We start from the raw sequence: 8501 nt of genomic DNA, 5'->3' as shown, positions 1-8501 counted from the left end.
AATGGTCAGATCTTTATTGCTAAGTGTTAAAAATCTGAAGTACAGATAAACCATGCATGCTGGTGCACTGACTGCCACAAATGACTGTTTAAGAATGTTTCTGGTCTGAACACCTGCTGAAGCCCATTACAGTGGATTTGTTAGTAAATGTTCTGGCTTTTGCCTCCTCAGCTTTTCTACAGTCAGACTCACATTTGCATGTTCCACTGTGTCAACCTAATAACGTAAGCTACTTCATACCCATCCAAATCGTACCTGAGCCTGTGCCTAGTGAAACAAATTGGTATAAGTGAGCACAAGAGTGATGATTTACATAAATCATATGTCTTAAGGGTGGTAATACCAAACTGCACACTCCAAGCTATAATATAAAATCAACTTTTGTTTGACATCAGCTCTCTGTAGTCAAGGGGACAACATCACAAATTTCATATCAACAACATGAGGAAAAACTAAACATTTTCCAGACATCTACTGTGATGACTGGGCATCAGCACACACTTAAAAACATAAATGATTGACTGAATTGACATGGTTCGCAAAGAGGCTGATAAAGTGATAATGTGAGGACATTCTGTTCAGACAAAAAGTGAATAAAAAGAATTTTACGCTTCTATAGAAACAATGACTGGGACTCCTAGAAATAATATAAAACTACGCTTCTCACTCCAACTCAGCCTGATAAACAAGTTATTATTTAGTTATTATTTAGGATTTATAAACCATTTGAGTCAAAATAAGTGAAAACACAGTCTGTATTTGTATAAGTAAATATTGTCTAAACAATGTCAAGGTGTACTTATTGTCATTTGTAAGATTACATATCATAGTTTACAATATTTTACAGCATACATCTAAATTATGCCTTTCAGTGAGAGGGCCAGAGTTGAACCTATTCTAATAGCATTCATGTGCAGTGCTGTAAAAATAGATTTCCCGTTGTATGTGTTATTTTGACTTTATGGTGTTTGTATTAATAAAAACACCTACGCACATTGTTCTTTGTTCCACATTTTTATGACAGGGATGTAAAAATAATACTTTCCCCGCTGTAATTTTCACAACCAGCAAGGAAAAACGAGTTTCAATCCAACAAGTTCAGTCTTTCAAAAACGCAGCCATCACTTTGTGCCACTTGAGGCTGTCTAGTGTGAAATCATTTAATTTTCTGCCAATACAGACTGAGTAAAAACCCTAAGAGGGATGACTACCATAAGCAGTTTGATTACTGTGATTTGTGAAGTTGAAACAGCATTGAAAAAAAAAACTGCAGAAATATCTGAGGATGAAAAGATAACCATAAAAGCATTTTTCTGTTAGTTTTCTATCAGAGCTGTGACACTGTTCCTTTTAACGTCCCACACAAGGGCAGAGATTTCATGGCCTCGGCTAGGCACTTATCCCAAAAGAAGAAGAAAAATAAAATCAACATTGGCTGCTTTTCTGTGAGAATTTTTAATTTTCCAAGTGAGACACACATTGGACACAACGTCTCTGATCTTTTGAGATGTTGTGTGCAGAGGTTGCTCTAACAGTGTTGCCATGGAAACAGCACTCATCAAGACACTCTTCCAGCCTCTACCTCCACTTATAAGGGAAGCAGTAATGAACACCTCTGCTGCCCCCACCAACCCCCATGTCTGTGCTCCTTTACATCTATATTAGATTTAAAGCAGCAGGGGGCCTGTGGGTGGACCAATGTTCAACCGGAAAGAAAAAAAATAAATGTTTATACAGGCAAAGAGCCTTGTATAAATAACCATCCATGCTGGATATTTATATTTCCTTTCTTGAACCCGCTCCTGGCTTCCCTCATGAACATGTTTCTGTTAATGATCGCGGTGCTGGATCCATGTTCCAGACCTCCTGAAACTCTTACTCATTCATCATAGCAGCTCAGCCAAGCCTGGTTGAGATGCTGCAGGATAGCAAAGAAATAAATAATAAAGCAAAGAAGCCAAACTCTTCTCATGACAAGCGAGAGGAGGATAATGACCTCACTACGGCTGCTGATACCTGAAGAAAATGTTCAGCTTCTCACCATAAGAAGACGACCTTAAGTAAAAAACAGGCAGAATTGCTAAACTGGCACCAACTTGGCTTGTTTTGTTTATTCTAAAACACTTTCAGAATATAATCAAAGATTTCTGCATTACTTTTGCATTTTATACTAGCAGAAGTTATGATCAGCTCTTCCTGTTAAAGCTCGTTATGAAATTCTTGTTTGATAGTAAATGCTGTAATTCTAATATAATTATATTAATATCTACTTCAAGACAATCAAGGTCTCTGAGTGAAATTTATGTCATCAACTAATAAAGAAGAAAACTGTTTGATAACTGAACCACTTAGTAATTTTTATTAGGCTACTGCTACACTGTATCACTTTTACAGAATCACAGACTAATATGTCATTAGTTCCATATTATTGCAACGATACTGTGATATAACCGAATGGAAATAACACTGAAAACATGACACTACACAATGGTTGCATGTTACTAGAAAGCAATTACCGTTGCAGTTGCAATGTTGCAATCTTATTACTGAGCTATAATAGCAACTTCTTATATTGGCATAATTATCCAATAATTAGATTAACTAAAAGCTGAGGCTTGATTTTTACTAATTATGAGATGGAGACGAGCTGCTGGGATTGAGTTTTAAATATTAGTGAAAATTTTACATTTATACTAATAATGCATTAGTGAACATGTCTTGCGTAAACTCAAGTGCAGGCTAATGGAGGGCACGAATCAGATGCAAAGTCTGTTTACACCTCTGGCCCACCTCTGAGTGCAACTTTGAAATAAAATACACTGCTCAAAAAAATAAAGGGAACACTTTAAGTGTTAAACACCTGTTTAAGTGTTCCCTTTATTTTTTTGAGCAGTGTATATAGTGAATCAAAAGAAAACAATGACAGGAAGTTAAAATAACTTGGGTCCAGCAGGGGAAATGACAGCTGAAGCTGTGTTGTGACAATTTCTGAGACTTGGAGCGTGTGATGGTAGATTTTAATGCAGCAACTGTTTGGATGAAACTGTCTTGGATTGGAGCAAACTGTCAGAGAGGAGCCAAGTAGACCTGATATTATGGGGGTGAAATGTATGAGGAGACAAACTGTTCCACTAAGACACGAACATGCAAACAGGTGAACAGATGGAGGCACACAGACAGGCAGATAAACACATTCACAAGCATGACTGTACGGATAACCTCCTATACACACCGATATGCACAACCAGCAGGTTTGCATCAGCACCGCTCATGCACAAAGAGTCAGGTCCATCTTTATTCAGTTATGATAATACGGTGTCAAGCAGCAGCAGATTATGGTAAGGTGTCTGAAGGGACGGCTTTCACAGAGGAGGAGAGCCCTTGAAGCAGGGAGGACACTGGGATGTATCAGAGCTTCAAGAAATCATAAGAGAATAGACTTTAGAATACAGTTGTTAGTTTATAAATCACTGAAGGGCTTAGCACCACAATACATTAAAGATCTGCTGTTGCTGGATCAACCTTCCAGACCTCTCAGGTCTACTGAATCTGGTCTGCTCTGCATCCCCAGAACCAGAACCAAACGTGGAGAAGCAGCATTCAGCTTCTATGCACCACAAATCTGGAACAAACTTCCAGAAAATTGCAAAACAGCCAAAACACTTGAGTTCCTTCAAATCCAGACTAAAAAGTCACCTGTTAAGAGTTGCATTTCGAACGTTATGAATGAAATCTGATGTGTAATGATGGCACTTGACAAAATGTAATGCTTCAATTATTGACTGTGTGTTCCACGACATTGTAATTTAATGATATATATTGGAGAAATGTGCTATACAAATAAACTTGATTGATTGATTGATAGGCTTATCAGTCACCTGATCCTTTTTGAACGAATTGTGTGACAACCAAACACACACAAACCAGAGGGCAGTTAAGATTGTCCAATTAAACTAACAGCCATGTTTGTGAACTGTGGGAGGCAGAACATGCATGAACCCATGACCTTCTTGCTACAGGGCAACAGTGATTGTTGTCATTATGCTCCTGTTTAATTGATATGCTGGTAATGTTCGTACTCAGATAGTTTTATAATTCTAATTCCAATAAGGTCAAACAGCAGAGGTCCCTGTTATGCTAATATTCCTCAAAGAAATATTTTATCAATGTTTGCTGGAAAAAAAATATTGATTTACAACAATTTTCTTGGATTTTTTTCAAGAAAATTCTATTTAGAAGTGTATTATTAAATCAAAACTAAATGTAAAATACTCAATTGTAGAGTTTTTGTTTATCCAAGACAATATTTCTCTTACCGACATCTCATTGCTATGTATCTGATTTATTTGTTCAATTATCTTTGCGTTAAATAATGTTAAATATGTGTGAAATCCTAAAAGCCTTCATAGAAACTATGTCTGAAACACCCACAAACAAAAACAGGGTGCATGTTAATGTCAATAACAGCATATGAACAACTGATAAGTGATTGAAAAGGAGAGCATGTAGTATGCAAGTACATGAATCAATTTCTTCACGTGTGAGCATTTCCACATGCAGGTGTTTCCATCTGTGATCGGAATACAATTATACGAGTCTATACTTACCAACATTACAATGCAGTTCATGCACACACACACACACGCCCACGCATACATATTTATTAGCTAACAGGCTCATACATGTGCATAGTGATGGTACAAATCACAAATTCAGTGAAGACAGCAGTCAGGAGGAGAGAAACAGAGAAGGGAGGCGGCGGTGGGGTCAGGGAGGGGTGGATGTGACATGATTTACAATTATATCATTAACCTTGAGAAACAGAGAGGCCTCTTTGACACAAACAGTCTTTCTGACAGAGTGCTACCTTCTGGATGTAGACAGACCCAATTTGCTCTTGAATGCCGAGAAAAATAAAGCGTCAAGCAAGCATAAGCGTGTTCAGTGATTCTTCCAACAAAACATTAACAATGCCACACAGAGCTTAAGTTAAGGATTTCAAACTTGATTAAGTAAGAACAGTCACAGCTTCTTATGCAACTGAATATATTTCGACAGACCTTTGTGAAGAAATAAAGCACATTTCATGAAACATCAAGTCCTATTAGATATAAGAAGTATGTGAATCATTTATAATCCACTTTTTGTTTACACATTGTTTGCTATGATGAAGACTGTAGTTTCTAGTGGCATACTTGATTACATCACAGTACTCTGAGAGATCAGTGACTGCCCTAAGTGCTCTCATGATTACTAGCTGAATTATTTTTAAAATGGGTTTGATTGAGCTTCTATTGCACACACACACACAAGCGTCAACAATGCTGTGGTGAGTGAATCTGCTGAGCGCAGATGGAGAGTCTGCATTGTGTAGCATGATAAAGTCTGAGATAGCTCAGACTTTTGCTGGCAAATTCCTGTTTGCCAGCAAAACAAGATTTAAAATTTATGAATAAGGCATGTCACTTATTTTTTATCTGAATATTGTTGAACTTAAAGTTCTAGGTACAGGTTACCGGTTGTTGCATTTTTCATGAATAATTTGGAGCTATGTTCAACAGGAAAATCCATGAATAGGTGAATCTCCCAATATCTAACCGCAAATAGGCGGAGGTCATCCATATTCAATTTATGGCATCTCAAAATATGTTTTATGCAAAAAATATAAATTTGGACATTGTAAAAAAGATGGTGTTTTGAAAATAATTTCTACCATTTTCAATAATTGCTGGAATAAATGTCAATGGCAACCAAACTGCATACAAACTTGTTGCATATTTCTTAGCAAAGGTTGTTGCTTCTGGTTTTCTCTAGTTCTGGCATGAGAAGAAATGTTTAAGCCAAATGGTAAAAAAAAAGATTTTATAGTTAAATTAGTCAGGGGTCTAAATAACTTTAAGCCTAACTAACTGTAAATAGCATGCAAGCTAAATTGAACAAGGCAAAAATGTAAAAAACTTCAGACAAAACCCAATTGTCTGTCATCTATTTCTGTGCCTCACATACAATTTTAATAATATAAAATAGCTAACAAGGCTTACAAAATACAAATATTTACAAACAAGAATTTTCGCTCAATGCACCTCTGAAAGCGCAACTACAAGTTCACGTTGCGGTTCACGTTGAGTTGAGTCACCAGAGCTAACGCGGTGGGGTTTAAACTCTTACCTTCATCAAAAACTCTGGAAAGAAACAATTCCTCACAGAGGGTTGATGTAAATATCCATACAGGTCAGCTTGTGTCCAGTTTGAGTGAAAGGAGGCGCGCACGATCCCTCTGAGGTAAACTTAAGTCACCGAGCTGAGATGAGGCAGCGCGAGAAGCGCCAGCGGTGCGATTGGTCCGGCTTTAAATGCATAAACTATAAACTTTATTCTATAAACATATCTTTTAGGAATTTAGGAATAAATCTGCACAGCCAGTGAAATGCTCAGAGTAACAGAGACGCTTGCAATCTGTCTTAATAAAAAAAAAAAAAAAAAGTGATTTTTATTTTTATTATTTTCCTAAAAACATAAACAAGAAAGGCTTAGCCTGGAGGTGGGGCTAGTAAAGCATGGCGGGCCGCCAGGCCTATAATACACTAGGGAAAACCGTGCATTAGTAAGCAGAACAAAGTATTACAAACCCTGCATAAAGTTTTCAAGTGCAGAAGTTGTTAATTCTGAAGAGATTTGCAAGTGAGCACATTCAAATTTAGAAGTATTATCTACTAATTGTTTTGGCTATTTTTCTTTGAAAACAGTGGACGACACAATAGGATCACAGACAAAAAATGACAAGCAGATATAAATTTTCACACAAATCCTATTTATTAAACAAAACTGTTCAACATTTTAGCTTTAAATGTGTTTCATGTAAATTATATTATAATAAAACATTTGAACATTAGAAAGTAAAATAAGAAATTTAAAGCTCCCACGTCAAATATCCAGTAGAAGACAATGAAAACACATTCACAGATAAAACGAGACGAAAAAACACATTTATCTACTGGCACAATAACTCAAAGGATGCGGGCCATTCAGTCTTTTTTAAAAGTGCATTACACAGCAGTCTTTCTGTAACTTCTTTAAATAGAAATTCCCATTTAGCATGAGTAAAATATAAAATTAATATTTGGCAACATATATTTGTCAGTTAAAACATAAGATTTGCATAATTGTTTAAACATTCACCTTTTTTCCACAATATTAAATGGGTTTCAGTCTGTGGGATGAACTTTTTAAATGTTCTGCTATTGAACAGTGCATCATTAATCTAAACATTAAATATCTACCTGAAAGGTCTACCCAGGGCAAAATAAAATATAAAATTAACATAAATCCCAACTTGCATTATTTTAGTTAAACTATTTTCATTTCAAACATGGTAGGTTAGGATATGGTCACACATAATTCATTTCAAGATAAAATCATTCAAAATCAAAGAAAACCATTTATGTAAATTTAAGAAAAATGCAATAATTGCTGTTTTAGAACATATATTCTTCCATCCTTCAAGTATCTCTTGAGAAATTAACAAAACAAACAAAACAGGTAGATTAAATAGGGTTTTTGTTTGTATGTTTCAGAGATCATTAAAGACCCAAAGCTCAACTCAGAGAGTCATTTAAAGAGACTAATAAAGAAAATGTTAATTAAGCTTTAACAGTTAGCCACTAATAAAAATCTGGGTCATGTAAACTGCTTTTCATCTTATAATAAAAAGATGTTATAAGATCTGCTACATATTTCTACTGTTTGTTTAATAACAATGTTCACTGGGTTTTAAACAGGTTTATAACCATTTAGGAAATTTTAAGGCAGCTAGCTAAATTTTACATTTAGTTAAATCTTAGTTTACCTATACAATAGGTTTTATCAAACTTATTGAAAACTCGATGAAAGTAAATGTAACGTTATCCACTTAAGTTTGTATTCTTTCAGTCCTGGCCTGTGGCTTGAGTCCCCTTTACCTCCATTCATATAGAGCAGTGGTTCTTAACCTTTTTTGAGGTACCGAACCCATCAGTTTCATATGCGCATTCACCGAACCCTTCTTTAGTGATAAAATAACTTTTTTTTCCAAATTCAAGACATAGGTATATGTTTTTTGCTGGTGCACAAAATGAGCCGTGCATGAACGTCACCTTTGCTCAAAGAACAAAACCATGAACTCACAGCAAGCTACAGTATTACTTTATTCTGGCCCCCCAAAAATATTTTGGCCCCATAGAAGAATTTCAGCCCCCAAAAATATTTTTTTTACTATTTTACTAATTAAAAATAAATGTGGATTCTTTCAAAGAACAACATTTTTTTAATAACTTCATTTTTTTATTCCACAAAATACTTTTTTGGGGCCAGAATAAAGTATTGCACAAATGACATACCTGCAAATCAGTGTGACTTCTGCTGTTGTTTTTGGGAGACCAGTTCAGAGAGGCGTGGCTTCACCTTGGCAAGTGCATCTTCAGAGCAAAGTCTGTTCATTTTCTTCTTTTTTTTGCTCGACATAT

Source organism: Xiphophorus maculatus, chromosome 6 (assembly GCF_002775205.1).
Source record: "Xiphophorus maculatus strain JP 163 A chromosome 6, X_maculatus-5.0-male, whole genome shotgun sequence".
Classification (NCBI taxonomy): Eukaryota; Metazoa; Chordata; class Actinopteri; order Cyprinodontiformes; family Poeciliidae; genus Xiphophorus; species Xiphophorus maculatus.
Note: the sequence above shows the minus strand (reverse complement) of the source record.